The sequence below is a fragment of the Amblyomma maculatum genome, chromosome 1, assembly GCF_055883805.1.
Source record: "Amblyomma maculatum isolate TAMU_Amacu chromosome 1, ASM5588380v1, whole genome shotgun sequence".
In the NCBI taxonomy this organism is placed as follows: domain Eukaryota; kingdom Metazoa; phylum Arthropoda; class Arachnida; order Ixodida; family Ixodidae; genus Amblyomma; species Amblyomma maculatum.
This window is the reverse complement of record NC_139344.1, coordinates 108,208,983-108,226,021: the sequence shown is the minus strand read 5'-3', so window position 1 is coordinate 108,226,021 and position 17,039 is coordinate 108,208,983. Positions and strand designations below refer to the sequence as shown.

At 44.4% G+C, this 17,039-nt stretch overlaps 1 pseudogene; it reads left to right on the top strand.

The window, feature by feature from the left end:
- The first annotated feature begins 9,976 nt into the window (after positions 1–9,976).
- On the top strand, positions 9,977–10,595 carry LOC146203467 (uncharacterized; annotated as a pseudogene).
- The last annotated feature ends 6,444 nt before the right edge of the window (positions 10,596–17,039 follow it).

Genomic DNA, 17,039 nt, shown 5'->3' with positions numbered 1-17,039 from the left:
GCCTAGTGTAAAGCTCTACTGACATTTATAAAATTGCGCTTCTGAGTTGATCAGCGCAATCACCAAAATTACTCACACGCAGCAGAAGTTCGCAATCAGCGGCTTTCGTTGTTGCAGTACGGAAGCAGGATTGTCACGCGTTACGCAGCAAGCATCACAGTTTACCATGCGCTTTCATTAACGCAGATAAATAATTTCATGTTCTTACCCAGCTGATAATAACTCGATTGCTTTCGAATGATGATGGGCGCCTGAAGCAATTCAATCTCATTTGCAAGCCCCGTGTGAAATAATATTGCAGGTTTCAACGAAGCGATAGAAGAATTGGGAAGTTAAGCATGGTTTCAGCCTAGTGGTACGAGCGAAAGCTGTGTTAAGTATGGTTAGTATTGTTTGAGGGTTTGAATTGAGGGGACGCTCAAGATTCACATTGAGGGGAGCCGCGGCAGCCCTAATTAAAACACCGCCTTTTCAATCCGCAATTTTTTTAATTTACGTTTTGGAGAAAGGAAGGCGCCGTAAATTTGGGTGGGCACCACAAAATGGCGGATGCCTAGATTTAATCAGTTCAAGGTCACGTCACCGTTTTGAAGGTCAAGCAGGCGGACTGGTTTACCTTACCTGATACATGCCATAGTGAAGCTTTAGCTTCAAAAGGGAATAAAGGGGTCGAAATGGGATGTCCAAAAACTAAGTTTGTGCAAGCTGCAGTCGCTAAGCAGCAGATATGGGCTATCAAAAGAGTCTCCGTCATTTCGTACGAGATGAAAGGGCCAAAAAATACAGAGGAGAGCAACAGAGAAGAAGGTACTGCTCAAGATGGACTGGCAGTAGCTGAAACAGATACAAGAAAAATCGCTGCAGTATTGAAAGCAAACTCATGATACTCTTATTTAAGAAACTGTGTAAACGCCATCATCGATTTTATCAGCAAATAATACGGAGCCAGTGCTCTGAGTGTTCCTGCTTCATCTGTGACTGGGCGCCGAAAGCTGCCGAGGAAAGCAAGACCCATCGCATGGTTTCGTTACTCGGAACCTAATCGGTGCGAAATCTATCGCCAGTGTCATTAGTGAATTGGAAGGACATCTTCTCATTGGCAAATCCTTTCTCTATGGCATTTATTTGTAAATATTGAAACTACTGAGTAAAAGCAAAAAAAAAATTACGTGATCATTTTCTTATGTAGACACGATGAAGATTCTCAGTTCTTAAAAAGGAACGTGGTATATTTATTTTGCAGTACTCATATGGAGTATTGCTTTTAGCATCCTCTTTTGCAGTTGTAAACCCGGTGTAACCTTCCAAAACACGAAGGGCTGGTGTGCGGAATGACGGCGGTCCAGCGACGTCTTTGTTGTGTCGCAATGTCTTCCTAAGGCCATTTTCAAGCGTCTGCACACAACGCCGACGTGGTTTGTAATGTTTCAGACGTAGTGGCACGCCATTGCATTGGTTGTGATACAACTTGCGTCGTGCAAAGCTTCTCGGGCGATGCTACGTGAGTGCTTCTCCGGAGAGACGTCCCGTCGCAGCAAGTGGCGGTGTGCGGAATGCACTGCTCGAACGACGTCTGAATGCGCCGCTTTGGAATTTCGACTTGGAAAGTGAGCGACAAAGCTTTTATAGCTTTCAGAAAGCGCGTGGCATTCTGCACTGCATTCCGCTGGTTACCTTTACTGCGCGTTGTGGTTACCGTGTCTCATTAAGCATGCATGAATTCGCTCGAGGAGTTGTTACTATCGAGGGAGACGCAGGAGAAACATCCTCCCTCGTCTCAAAGTTCAAGCTGCCACCCAAAACAGGAATCATGTTACTGACAGGTTGGCGCGTAAGCGATGGTTTTACATTATTTACGCAGTTGCATTTAAAATAAATTAGCTATGGTTTAGCTTGTGCTTAAACCTAGAGTTACGCTAGAGCTATCTGCATGGCTGCGCTTAGGTTCTGCTTTACAGTAAAGACGGCTTTTGCACATAGTAGTTTACTCTATGGTTACAGCTTTATTTATGCCACAGGGGCTCTTTTGACCACTAAAGTGCGATGAGGCAAAATCCTCTATCGCGTGGTGGTCCGAAGCTTTCCACTACGGCACCTTCTTCTCTCTATTTTCACTTCAACCTTCGCGATGACGCGATAGCTTAAGCTACCAACCAACATATAAAGTCCTGCTTTAACTGAGCTATATCAACGTGCCTGTGTGGCCTAGGGATTACGTGAATGCAATGGTTAATTTTGGCAGGCTGATTGTGATATCACCCTCCCAGAAAGGAGAGGCCCGAGTTGACAGCTCCCAAACGTATTGTCAGGAAGCCCTACGTCCAGTTAGTGCTCAGCCATGTCAGCTGCCAGCTACCGCCTCCCACGACTTCTCCTTCCTTCTTCGCCCTTCGGACAGGCACGGAAAGGCACCGCGAAATGTCGAGAATGTGGCCAATATAGCTCTCCCTAAAAAAAAATGTTAAAAAGTAAGCTCTTGGTGATAAATGGCGCTGTCAAGACGGCGGTGAAGTCTTGCGCCTCGGCAAGCCTAGCAGCATGCTCTCAATTCCTCGCTGGCGTTCCTCAATTTTTACCTCTGCCCGTTTCATAATACATTGCTAGAATACACTTGCTCATCTAACACTTTAGAGCACTTACTACAGAATTCGAATATAAATTTAAATACAGCAGATGAGGTGTGAGTGAATTGGCAACATCGAACAGTAACAGAACTGTTCATTAGTGTATCATAAAGCCTCCAATTTTCCTTTTATTGTGCTTATTCATGTGTTTACGAAGGTGATTATTACCGGCTTGGTAGATGCATACTACACTAGATATATGGGTAGCAGCAAAGGCCACGTTAATGTATGTCTATCCAGTTTTCACTTCAGATGTTATGCAGTGTGGCGTGCACTTATCTCGATTATCTCTAATGCGTCTTGCAGCTTCCTATTAGAGCCACGGTTCAAGGACCAGGGACATCCCTAGCCTCGAAAGAAATATCAGCTGTTTCGAGAGTGAAACAAGAAACTTCAGAAGTCCGAACACCGACGTCGCCAGAGGACCGTGGCCGAAATAGTAAATGATATAAGCACTCATGTATCGTCATCAGTTGCTGCACTGGTTGAAGCTCAACCCAAGTTCAAAAATGTTAAACGCTATGGTTGCCTTCGCAGCAGCTACAGCAAAGCATTTGTTTTGGGACTTCACTTTCATAGCCCGAATGGCTCTAGTGTTGTGGACAGCTTTTCATGCTAACATCAGTCAGTTCACTGCAGCTCTGGTTGAAGCGTCTTGCCTTCAAAATTGGTTTTCCTTAAATATTTCAACTGGTAAAAGCTTCGTTTTCAGCACCAGAGTGAATACGCATCATAATGTTTAATGAGATGTACATCTAGAAAGAGTTGTCCTACAACATGTCTTTCGATAGTTTTGAAGACCTTGGAGTACTGTGGCAAGTAGGGTGGGAACCTTTGCGATAAGGTACTGGTGTTCACGGCCAGAGGAATTGAAATGTCACAGGAGCATCCTCTTGGTTATTTTTTGCTTGTGAATGTCTTTCAGAGCTTCTGTTTAGAGACTTTTGTCTCGAGACAATATTTATTTATTTATTTATTTATTTATTTATTTATTTATTTATTTATTTATTTATTTATTTATTTATTTATTTATTTATTTATTTACAGGTACTGCTAATCCCATTCGGGATTGTTGCAGGTGGGCATATGTTAGTACAGAGAAGTGTTAGAGCGAGATAGTTGGGCGCAGAAGTTGGTAGCTCCTCTCTGCTGAAGCATCGGTAGAAATCAAGCGCTTGGTTGGCGACCGCTTGAAAAATTACGATTCACTAAAAGAGTCATTGCTGATACGATATCGGATAACGCCTCAGGATCTTCGGAAAAGATATGAGAGCGAGAAACATTGTAACACGACGTACTTTGATTTGGCGTATCAGTTGAAAGCCGCTGTAAGCGAATGGCTGGACAGTACGGGAGTTCCGGAGCAAATCGAACTTGCACCGGAGTTTAAGACACAGCTTGGGGAAACGGCTGAGCAATGTGACCGCAGTAGCGAGCCGACCGAGCCTCGAACTGAAGAGTATCCTGTTACCTTGGTCGAGCCACCAGCTGAGACGGTTAGCACAGGCTTAATCGGTGAGAAGTCCGAAGTGACGCCGTTAAGCGAGGTGAACTGCATGCCGACCCAAGTAGCTGTAGGAGATACAGTTCCATCAAATGAGTGTGGGGAACTGGTAGTAACTGAACCGCCTCTCGAGTCGAAAGCAGAAGCTTGTGTAGAGCGAGACGGAGATGGAAATGAGCAAGGAGAGAAGAAACTTTCAATTTCCGAAATCAGCTGTGTCGTAGAGCAGGGCACGCAGAAAAACGAAGTGTCGATCAGGGAAACTGAGCAGCCCGCGAGTTGTGATCAGCCAGGGCAGACCGACGAGGAGGGCGCGTACGCTGTAGAGAGCGAGACGTGCGAAGGTGACAGCGAGCGACCAGAGCAGTCAGAATCGTTCGAGCCCCGATACCACGCTAGGTTGTACTCGCGAAAGCAACCCTAGTCCGAACGCGGACGTGGCACATACCGAAGCGCCCCAGCTGTCGAATGAGCTTGATCGTGCGCCGATTAGCGCTGAGCAATGCGGCTCATCGGAGGACCCGTGTAACGTGAGTGGCGAGCCGCCAGAGGAAATGCCTTGCTTCAGGGCTGGCATGAGCGGTTGTTGTTCGGATTTGACTGAAAGTGAGTCATGCGATGCAGCCGCGGCACCGCCAGAGGATATGCCTAGCTTGAGGGCTGGCGTGAGCAGTTGTTCGGACTTGTCCAAAGGTGAGTCATGCGCTGCTGGCCGCGATGCAGACACGGCACCACACTTTGACCACTCAGACGACACCGGTGTTCTACTAGCTCCGGTTACCGCGAGAACGTTGACCGCTAGCTTGTCAGAGATGGCCCAGAAAGAAAGCAGAAAGCATGCGTTCCAGTGCGGAAGGGCAGGCACGAGAAAGAATGCTGCCATCGTAAGGAGAGCAAACTCATACGGTTGCGAAAAGAAAGCAGAAAGCATGTGTTCCAGTGCTGTCGCAGAAAAAAGCGGGAAGGCAGGCGCTAGAAAGAATGGAACAAATTGAAGCTATCGCGAAAAAGAAAGCGACTATCCCAAAGGCACAAATGCGCCCGTGCCCAGAAAATGCGTAACTGGTGCGCAAAGCGTAAGGAGAGGGATAGGTTGTTTAGAAAGGTGAGCGACTCATGCTCATGCGTTTCTTTGCACAGAAACAGGAAGGTACGGTTGTTCCGTGAAACGGACAGCCGAAGCTTTAGTGAAAAGGGTGATCTCAACGGTAACGCCGATGGCTTAAGTCAGAGCCCCTAACGTGAGAAGAAGCCTGTATTCACTAGCTGGTGTTTTTCTTCCTGACATAGGATTTTGAACATATTGCATTGTATTATCTTTGTTTGAAAACGGTGTTTTTGAAAGTGCGATTTTTAAATTTGTGGGCCCGTTCCAAGTGCTGCTGAGCTGCCCTTTAAAATAGATGGGGGCATAAGAGGGAAATAGTCTGGCATAACTTAGTGAAGATTGTGCCGTGCTTGCTGGCTGAACGGTTGAGTCTTTAGCGTGGTTGTGACGTTGTTGGTTGTCAGCAAACTCTCCTGAAGACAAGTTGCAGAGTGCCTTGGAAACCGGACTTGCCAAGGACTTCTTCAGGCTGACTGGCTCAAGAGAAGCAGAGTCGGACGACCCCGGCTAGCAGCAACATCCCGATCCCTCCGGACAGCGGATGCAGTCCCCTGCCCTTCGGGATCTCCCTTCCCCGGCGGGGCAGTCTGTTACGTTTCTCCATCGACAAGTGTGACAGCTGACGCGGCCACCGCATAGCAACAGGCACAACCGCGAGCGGATCGGCCATTTCGGCGCCGTTCATCGGCCGCCCAACGCTTCCTCCCGCGGGCAAGTCTCGACGTGATCCTGCCACGCGCCAAATGTGTGTGCGTGTGTGTGCAAACGCCGGCCAAGGCCGGAGCTCGATGGAGAGTGCATCGCCCTCGCCCGTCTGCAGGAGGTGGAGGAGATGCGGTCGGACCACCTGCGATTGAGTCATCCCGTCTTGCCCAGACTTGTCGGACTCTCCATTTCCTGTGAGGGCTTTCCCTTTCCCTGTGAACTGGCAAGCCTATAGACCGTTTTCGCCGCGAGGAGGAAAATAGCCTCGAAGCGGCGCGCGCGGAGCCACTACTCCTCTCCCCTTTCTCGCTGGTATGCGCGGGCGGCAAGGTGGCCATAGCATTTGCATTGAGAACTTGCCTTTCGTGCTGTTTTTTGCCCGATAAAACAGCTTTTGCTTGGTTTTCACGCAAACTGTGACCATGACTCGTGAGCCGAGGTCATCAGGATACCACTGCGCTGTTGTTGGCTGCTCCAACAACTATCGTAAGCGAAAAAAAACTAGGCGCAGATTCATGTGCACAGCATCAACAGCCGCGGCATCAGTGCGGGTGCGATATGTTTCAACTGCATCGTTTTCCGTCCGATGAAGACGAGCGACGGCGTTGGCTGGCTAGCGTCAACAGAAAGGATTTTGTGCCATCGACCGCCTCTCGTGTGTGCTCGGAACACTTTGTTGGTGGACAACGTACTGCCATGAACTCCATACCTATGCTTAAGCTGGGCTATGAATGGAAGGTAAGCATTACGTGCGTATGTGGCTGTGTGCGAAAATGCGGCACTTTCAAACACTCCCATTATTTTTATCGGATGTCAATTGTACTAAAGAATAATTGTGCGCGACAACTTTCGCTCAGGTCAAGACCGCCAGGAGACGGATCGTAAAAACGGACTACGTGCCGACGAAAAAGAGAAAGGTGAGCGTGCTGTCCTGTCGGTTGCTATCTGTCGCTGTCCCTTGCATGTTACATGCTAGCTGTTACGTTGCCGTCACTTAATTGGTTGTTTCACTTAATTTTTCACCGATGTCATAATATCGCGTCATGAAATTGCAAAAAAGCCGAATCGGGCGAGTTCGCGTTATGTCTGTCTACTGATCAGCGAAAAACGGATGAAAATGCGTAAATGAAAACAACTCACAAGCGCTGCGAAAATGAGTAGGGTACAAGTGCAAACAAACACAAGGTTGTTCGTTCTTTTAGTGTTTTTTTTCTCTGCTGGTTTTGACGCGCTCTGGCCTCACAGCCCAGGATTACTCGAAACACACGCGCAATGATCGCAAAATTCGTTATGAAATTCTGCACAAGAGTGTTTTTTTCAGTTGCAATAAACCATGCCACTGCACTTAAAGCTGAAATGCATGACACCACTGCCATATGCAGTCATTTGTGTATTTTAAATATATTGCTAAGGTCCTAGATTTGCATGTTTGTGCAACGCTTAAAATGCATCAAGTGTGCGCAGCTGCTATGAAAACATTAGTGTCTTTGTCACAATCGATGAAGGCTTTGCCAAAACTGAGAATGTAAGTTCCAAGCGTGTATTTTTTTAACTTTGTCTGTTAGCTTTGCAGCTATACGTATCAAACACTGTGAACGTCATAAGGAACAAGTGGCTAATGCTTTCTTTAAAAACATTAGTGTCTGTGTCACAATTGATGAAGGCTTTGCCAAAACTGAGAATGTAAGTTCCAAGCGTGTATTTTTTTTAACTTTATCTGTTAGCTTTGCAGCTATACGTATCAAACACTGTGAACGTCATAAGGAACAAGTGGCTAATGCTTTCTTTATCTATGCCAGACAAAAGTTTCAACTCTAATGTATTAAAGTCAACTTAATTCTTTGTATGTTCTGCTTTTAAAACGAGTCGTAAGATGTCATTGTGCATAAGCATCTAGTCTTAAAAAACTTTGTCTAGGAAGGATGATTGTTCCATAATATTCGTCATTAATTAATGTATGCAAACCACCTACGTACTAGGCATTACAATGGCCATCTCTGTTTATGGGCAATGCAGCATTTGATTGCATTCCTGTATGTTCAGTGTTGCATGTTTTCAAACTATTATTTAACTTTTAGATAGGTAGAGATGTGTGTTCTAGATCACCTCCATTATTTCAGTGCTAAATGGATGCAGCACCTTGCCTCATTTCTAACATGTGTGCAACTTGAGTGCTGTACACACATTACATCCTTAAGAAATTGATCCTACAATGCAATATACTTCAGGAGGCAGTTAGAGAAAAAAACTAGCTCTGTCACACTGTTCTGTTGCATTTTTCTAGATTGTGGAACCAGACCGGGCCAGCCTTGATACTTGTGCACCAAGTGCAGCACAAGACAGCACACCTGTGGCTAATGAAGATTCTAGCAGCGCAATGATAAATCAGGTGAATGAAGTCACTTCAAACAAACATATGGACTGACATACTTGCAGATTGGCATTAAAGTGCTTAACCCAATACTGGGCTGTCGCCTGGAGCTTTTACGGCCACCCATATTGGCCTGTACATGACAGTGCTATTCCAAGCTTTTATCATCTCAGACTTCTATTTTTGCATATGGTGCTTGAAGGACAATATTTATTTTTGGGACTGTCTAAGAGGCTCTAATAAAGAGCATTGTATGAGCCAATATAACTTGGAAGTCTATTGAAAGTAACATTATGTTGTGCTTGTAGCATGATGTATGAAAACTAAAGTCATTTTAAGTTAGGTATTCATTCATAAGCAGTTAAAACACATTTGTTTGGACTCTAAATGTAGCTCGATGAGAGGTTTCATATGCTTACAAGCAATATTTGTCATAATAGCCCCTGTGGCAAAGCAAATTAATTGAAAGCAGTGTGCTTTTGCTACGTGCTTCCTTCAGTGCAAACATTGGTTTCCTCTGTTACAAGTGTGTGAAAGAATACTTTTAGAGCTATCACTGGTTGCTGTGGCATACGACACAACTGATCTTTAAATTTCTTTTGCAGGATGCAGCTGTTGAAAGTCCTGACTTGTCCGTCCTGTCACATTCTGACCTTAATGCTGTAAGCTGCTAAACTTCAGTACACTCTTCATGCATAGTGAACCAGTTTTCCAGTTCATTTCTTTATTTATTCAGGTCATGCACTTGCCTGAGCAGTATGCAGATAAGACAGCTTCTTCTCCAAGACAGGAAGGAGAGACTATAGACGACAATGTAAGTTTCTACATATTCTATGTTAGGCTTGTAGTAGTAAAATGGACATATTTTTCCAGTCGTCCCTGTACCTTGTGGGCGATTCCTCTGCCCGAGGGATGCGCACGACAAACACACAGTGGGCCGTATAACAAACATATTTAATCTCACAGGGATCTTGTCGTCCGGGTGGCTGCGGGTCGTTTCCGTGGAGAGCCGGGAGGGAAGCGGGAGCGACGAGCCAGGGACCAGGAAGCGCCAGGGACCAAGAAGAGGGCGAGGCGGCGGCGCGTGCCTTCTTTTATAGCCCCCTCGCGCGGGACCGGTTATCCCCGCGCGAGCGGGGAGAGGGAAACAGGCACGCGCGCAGGGAGCATTGGGAAGTGGCGCGGCCTTCGAAAGCGCGGCGCGCCACGAGCCCTACAACCTTGAAGAAGGATGCATGCCTGCAGCTTGTTCTATCCAGACACTGAAAGGTCACATTCACTGTGTGAGTAGGCATTACATTTTTTATCTTGCATGATAAACTGTTTCGGACAGAGTTGCATTTTTGAAATACAGCATATTTTGCAGGCACCCAGTTCTACAGACGCAACGAACACAAGCAGCAGAGGAACAAAAACAGAAACTGTATTTTTTATTAAAGCCTTAATGCACACTAAATGTGACTTTTCCTTGCATGACCTCAAACAAAAGTGACCATTCTCTATTTCACTCCCACTCGATATGAAATGATTCACTTACTAATACACTGCATCTTAAATATGTGCATTTCCAGGTCTGCACAAGAGACTGCAGCGTGCAGTGGGAAGACCCCTGTCTTGCAGACCACACCTACACCTTTCGACAGCAAGTGCTTATGGCATCTCAGATGACACATGAAGACATAGCTTTTTATACTGGGGTGTCTAAGCAAGTTTTCCAAAAGCTATTGCCTTTTCTGGAAAAAATGCCAATGCCACAATCACGACTAGCATTAGAGGACCACCTTCTATTGACGCTTATGCGCCTCAGGCTTGGCCTGCTATACAGAGATCTCTCCTTTAGGTTTGGAATATCCGTTTCCTCTGTGTGCAAAATCTTTAATTGCACACTAGAATGCCTGCAAAAGGTCATGAAATATTATGTGATATGGCTTCCTAAAGATAGGATTGTAAGCATCATGCCAAATTCATTTATAGAGAATGGCTATGAAGATACACGCTGCATTTTAGACTGTACTGAGGTTGCCCTGGAAAGGCCCAAGAAAGAGTGCGCAAGAGCTCAGACATATAGTCCATACAAAGGACATAACACAATTAAATTCTTGATTGTTATTGCCCCTTGCGGATACATAATGTTTGTGTCTCGTACGTCTGGGGGTCGTGCCTCTGACAAACACATAGCTAAAGAATGTGGTGTCCAGGAATACCTTGTTCTAGGGGATGTCATTATGGCTGACAGAGGCTTCACCTTGGACGCGTACCTGGAAGCCCAGGGTGTCAAGCTGAATACCCCGGCATTCACCCGAGGTAAGGATGCACAATCTTGCAGAGGTTATCCAATGATGAAAAGGAAATCTTGATACTGATACTAAATTTGTACCTTCTAGAAATGTATTGCCAGATTCCAAAGGCTGTTTGCTTATTTGGCAACAGTTGTTCATTGGGCACAGCAGCTTAGTGAAAAGTTGCATGACACGAAGCATCAAAAAACGTTCACTCCAGCTGTGCCGGTAACGCGTTTTTGGTCTTTCATCTTTGGGTGACAAATTGCAGTTTGCTATATTTCCGTAATAAAGAGTTTTCTTTTTAATTTTGAGGTTCAAAAGAACTAGTGCATAATACTGATTTTGCTTTTTTTTTTTTTGCTTTTAGGCAAACTTCAACTGTCTGAGCAAGAAGTGACTCAAACACGGCGCATTGCGTCTCTGCGGATGCATGTTGAGAGGGCAATCAGCCGCATAAAAACCTACCGAATTTTCAAATCGGCTCTCAGCATCAAGTGCAAAAGGACTATTGACACAATGGTCTTTGTGTGTGCAGGCCTCTGCAATCTGAAAATGCCACTAATAGCTGAGCAATCTGCTGGCGGCCAAAGAGTCAATCCGTCAACTGAGGACTGATCAAGAGTGTTGTAGCGAAGGAACATTTGCATGCAACATGCATTGAAGTCTTTTTATTGATTTTGTTCCGAACTACAAGGCTGAATGCATTGAGATCATATATTTAAGATCTGTTTGCACACTGAGAGGTCAAGTCTGCCTTCTGCTTCCATTGTTGCAAGACGAGGCAGCATGCTACCAAAATAAAATTTTCGTAGCCTTTTCATTGTTTCTTGTACATATGTTACATTAAAAGTCACTTCTGCAACTATGGCCCATTTTTAGGACCAAACATAAAGGTAACAAAGGCTCTTCTTGGCGCACAGCATGGTGAACTGAACTTGGCCATAATAGCCATTAGGTCCATTTTCTTTAAGGACATATGTTCCATTGTCATCAACCACATCATACTTTCCTGTGTTAATCAAGTTTCTACAATCCTCGCTAACCGGGCATTTGATCTCGAGGATCGCATTGTGTGATTCAATGATGCCATCAGGTCTCGCTGAGAGCCATGGCTCATCCTCGCAAACATGAATGCCTTGTAATGAAACTCTTAAATCAAGTGTAGCTTCGAATTGCCGTCGAGCTACGGCTTCATGTCGCAAGCCATGCTGCGTTGCAGCACTTCCATGAAATGAAGGAGCTGTAAGTGACAACACGGCCTTTTCTGTTGGCGTATTGTGCCTCTTGGGCACTCTTTTGATGTTTGACGCTGTGATTCGCACTTATCTCGAGGCGTGCCATAAATGGCTGTTTTGATTTTTTGTGGCTGCTTCTAACAATGCCATTGCATCTCTGGAAATTGCCACAAAGTTAAGGTAGAATTCGTTGCATGACTGACATGCTTCTGGCAACTTGTCACTCTCCTCAGGGGGGCATGTTCACCAAATGGTGATGGGGCTGGCCTTGAAGGGAGCTGTCGCACAGGAGCTTTCATTGTTGCTTGAAGGAGGGTCCCTGAAGTCAAAACATATAAACTTGAATGCACTGTACATCAAGTCTGTTATAATGCAGATGAGGTGCCTTAGTGATCCACAATCTAGAAAACGCTTGTTATACTGGCCGGTCACACTCTGTGGCTTTTAGTTCTTGTTAGTAATTTTATTATGGCATTGAAAATATGCTGAAATAATTCACTTAACGGTGTAAATTGCATTGTAAAATGAAGTAAAATATATATTGTAAAAGCCTTTGCAGGACTTTTGCAGAATAACTAACATTAAATGCATACATTAAGATAATGTTCCAGAAACACATCTAGGAACTAACTTACCGGGAACGTCGAGAAGATCCTTGTAAGGAGAGTTTTCATAAAACTCTGCCAGGTCTTCATCACAGTCAAAGATGCGTGGAATACATATTGACTTATTTTTCTTGCTGTCTTGGTCAATTGTGCGCTTCTGCGACTTGAAGTTGATGTCCTCTAAGGCTGCAGGCACCAAGTTTCTTTTAGTTCCTCGATTCCAGGCAGCTGCTCTATCTGTGCATGCCTCCCCAGTGAGGCCCGAAGATACAGCCAGGTCAATCTTCCAGAGCAGTGCACCGACATGGCTGCACACTTTCACCTTCCCTGCCATACACGAGCAGCCACTGTTTATAACGTCACCACTTCTTGTGCAACACACCCATGCTTCGTGAAGAACTTTGACTGACTGTGAGGCCTGCACTTGGCATTTAAGCAGTGCCAATTGCTCATCTACTGTATGCATGAGCACCATCCCAACCCAACCACTCTGCAAATACGAGTACGACTGCATGCTCCTGAATGATTTCACCTCCTTGAGGTCACACGCTTTCTTCTCAAGGAGGTAAAAAATAATGTGTGGCATCTGCATGCGTGGCCACTTCATTATGTCGTCACTCCAGTCAGTGACAACAGTTGGATGGCTGTACAGCTTGTCACCTGCAGACAAGTATCAAGGGCACATAATCAGAGCAATGGAAGGAAGTAGCGAAGAGAAATAGAAAAAAAATAAAACACTGCAAAATTCTCGTTGCATGCTATATCACCTAACTACATGCCAAGGAAGCAATGTAACAGCAAGGTTATTACCGCAAACAATGGGCCTTGGCAAAACAAGAGTGCGCTAACTGCCCCAGTCAAGATACGAAAGCCTAGAAAACTCGTGTGAGAAAGCGTAACTTGGAGAGGACTGCAAGTGCTCTAAGTGCTCGCCATAACGCAATAGAAGAAAGGGAGGCGCGGCGAATTTCTACTGCCGCGTAGCTAGTAGCCGCGCAACCTGTGATCTAACTTCACTTGTTCAGCGTCAGTTATTTATGGCCGAAGCACTCCTCTTTTATCAAGTGAAAAGAGGACGCTACGTACGAGAAAAAAAAAACGAGGCAGAGAGAACGGTTATTGACCGCTCAGTGGCCAAATCCCCAAACTAGCGACGGTGACATACGCGACGCCAACAAGTGTAGACGTTGTTTTCGCTCAGTGTCTACACGCTCTAGCTGAGTAAACAATCCCGTACCGATCACTGGATCTGCTCGTTAGTGAGTATTTATATCATTGATAACCCGCTGAAACACAGAGCGCACAGAGGATCGAGCGCTTGATTTTGGCACAACACGTATCTCGCCGAGGAGTGCACTGTAGTACGTGTTCGAAATCGTGAATTGTATACCGGTCAGCTTTCACGAAACGAGTTCAGTATCGGGACTGATCAAACAATAAAAATCGCATATACACACCAAGTGTACTCAAGCAAAGTGAAGTCCCGCTAACGTAAACATTCATGAAATAGCTGTGTTATCCTGGCTGGCAATCGTAGTCTATCGAACGCAATTAAATAGCATAAAAGAAGCTTGGCGCTGTCTGTCTCGCTTCCTCGACAGCCGTCGTAGATAGCAGTGCGACAATTGTAGTGCATTAGTTCACAAACTCAACAAAATCCGCTTACCTATGTCAATCATCGGAACGCCGGTAAGAGTGTCACTGCCTCCGGCCCCGTCATCTGCCGAAATTCCGGCCATTGCTCCACGAAACGGCGGCAGTACTGCTAGAAAAGGCTTTGCCGTAATCCAGGAGCTTTTCTAACGCAAACACACACAAAACCAGAACAGAAACGTCTATATGCGGCGCCGCCGTCCTGCACTGTGGGTATACAACAAATGTGTGCGCGCATACCAGCATGGCGCTAGGGACAAAAACAGAACATAGACGGCGACACATTTTCAAAATGGCGACCTTCTAAATAAAATGGTTTATAAAAAGCAACGGCAGACTCCGCTGCTACAGAGATTACTTTGACGCGCCGCTGACACGACGTTAGACACCAGCTGTGTGAGAGTGTCTGTATTCTCTCCGGGTCAGCTTCTCTGCCCGTTCCTTCATGATGTTGTAGTAAAGGTTGTTTCGTTAGAAGACGCCTCGTCTTTGCTGGGACCATTGATGCCGTCCGCCGAGCCACGGAGCCGCCAGGCCAACGCTACCGAGGGGCCGCGAGCCGCACGTAATAACTGGCGTCAGCGGTGGGCTGAGCACGCGAGCCACGAACGTAATGACTGGTGGCAGCGGTACGATACCGAGGCGCACGCGACCCAAATGTAATAGCACGCGACGCGAAAACGCATCCACACTGAGTAGGTTTCGCCGTTGAGCCGCAAGGTGGTGACTCTGCTCGATCTCGAGGCCAATATGCGTTTCAAATTCCGCTTCATTAACAAAAAAGAGGGCAATGGTATCATATTCAGCAATAACGATGAGGAAAGGAGATGAGGAGAAAGAGGAACGAAGGCAATCATATTGGATTGGAATGGCTTGCTGCGGGATGAGTAGCTTTGGCGGCTTTGAGGTTAGCTTTTTATGGCGGTAATACCACATAGGGAATCATATAACCATTGTAAACTACGAGATATCACAAACATTATTTTTTTATTATTTATCCAAAATTCAATTACTATGCTGACCGCTTTTCACAGCTGCGTAATGATGCAAGGAAAGTGTGGTATCAAGTAAATAATCTACTCAATAGAAAAACGCGCTCCGATTACTTAGAAGTAACTACCACTAATGGGAAAATGACTGGCACCGACTAAGCCACAGCTATGAATGAGTTCTTTGTTAACGTTGGCAACGCAGCTTTCAATGATCCAGTCTCATGTACAACGTACTCAAATTTGATTAATCCATTAACAAACTCTGTTAACTTTTATTCTGCAACTACAAAAAAAGTCATCGGTTTAATTAGAAACTTGAAAGATAACGCATCAGCAGGGCATGACTATATTACAGCATCGCCACTAAAACACGTATCGATGTTTATTTGTGATGGTCTGACTTATATCATTAACCTGGAACGTTCCCTAATCATTTGAAATATAGCTAGAGTATGCGCGGTACATAAAGGTGGAAATAAGAATAAAATTTCTAATTATTGTCCAATTTCCATATTGCCTGTATTATCCAAAGTGTTCGAGGGAGTAATCAATACTGGGCTCGAAAAGTTCTTTCACAAATACAGCATTATAACCAGCTTTCAGTATGGGTTTGTGAAGCGAAGGTGTGCTGAACAAGCATTGTTAACCATAAATAAAAAAAATAATTGATAACATTGAACATCGGAAATATAACCTTGGTTTATTCTTTGATTTTCGAAAAGCCTTTGATTGTGTACAACGTGATATTTTATTAGGTAAATTGGCTTATTATGGAGTCCGGGGTGTGCCACTAGATTTATTAAGAAGGAACAGGCTACAGTTTGTACGAGTTATTAACTGCTGCTCTACTAACATGGTTATACGGCAAGGTGTTCCCCCAAGAATCAATTTTGGGACCGCTGTTATTTATAGTGTATATTAATGATATCACAAATATTCCTAACTCACCTGATTTGATCGTGTACGCGGATGATATCAATATTTTTTTTACCGACTGTTCCTTGTCTAAATTAGAGATTACGGGGAATTAATATTTAAACGATTTAGAGATTTGGTTGAAGGCAAATAAACTCATTTTGAATCTTAATAAAACTACCTGCATCATATTTAGGCCAATCAACACCACTCTTTAATGTAGTATAGTAATTAAATATAACAGCAACGCTATAAAGCAAGTTACGAATCACAAGTTTCTAGGCGTTTGGTTCAATGAAAACCTCTCATGGAATACGCACATATTAAATTTAGTAAAATACTTGAGCAGAATTGTAGAATGTCTTTACAGAATTTCTAATTTGGCACCCGTTTGGCTTAATATTTCAATTTATTACGCTCTTTTTTTTATTCCTAACTAACATACTGTATTCTCATATGGGGAACCACTACTTCTACAAATATTAATAAGTTGCTTGTTCTCCACAAAAAAAGCCCTTCGAGCTATTGAAGGTTATTACGGTATACCGCGAGACTTGCATACAAAACCCTTTTTTAAAAAATATGCCATTTTAGCCGCTCATCAGATTTACTACTTTCGTCTTCTGCAGTACATTCACCATAATAAGCTGTATACTACTCTACCTGATAGATCTACAGTAACGTGTGGTCTTGCGAACACGAAAAGAACTTGTACCTATAACTTGAACCAACTATGGAAAACAGAAATTAACTTTTCAGATGCTATCCCTTATCAACAACACAACACCAAATGTTGAATTTTCATTGCCACCTAGGGTATTTAAAAAGAACATAAAACAATATTTAAATGAATATCCCCTATAGTTTCATGGATGGTAGTCGCTTTAGTTTTCTCATATGCAACCTTTTTTGTGTAAATATTTTTTGCTATGAAATTTATGTTATTGAGTGCGGGGTCTTTTGATTTGAATCTTTAAAATACTGCATGTGTTGATACCTTTTATATATCGTATGTGAGTGTTGCATAATGTCTTTTTATATTTTT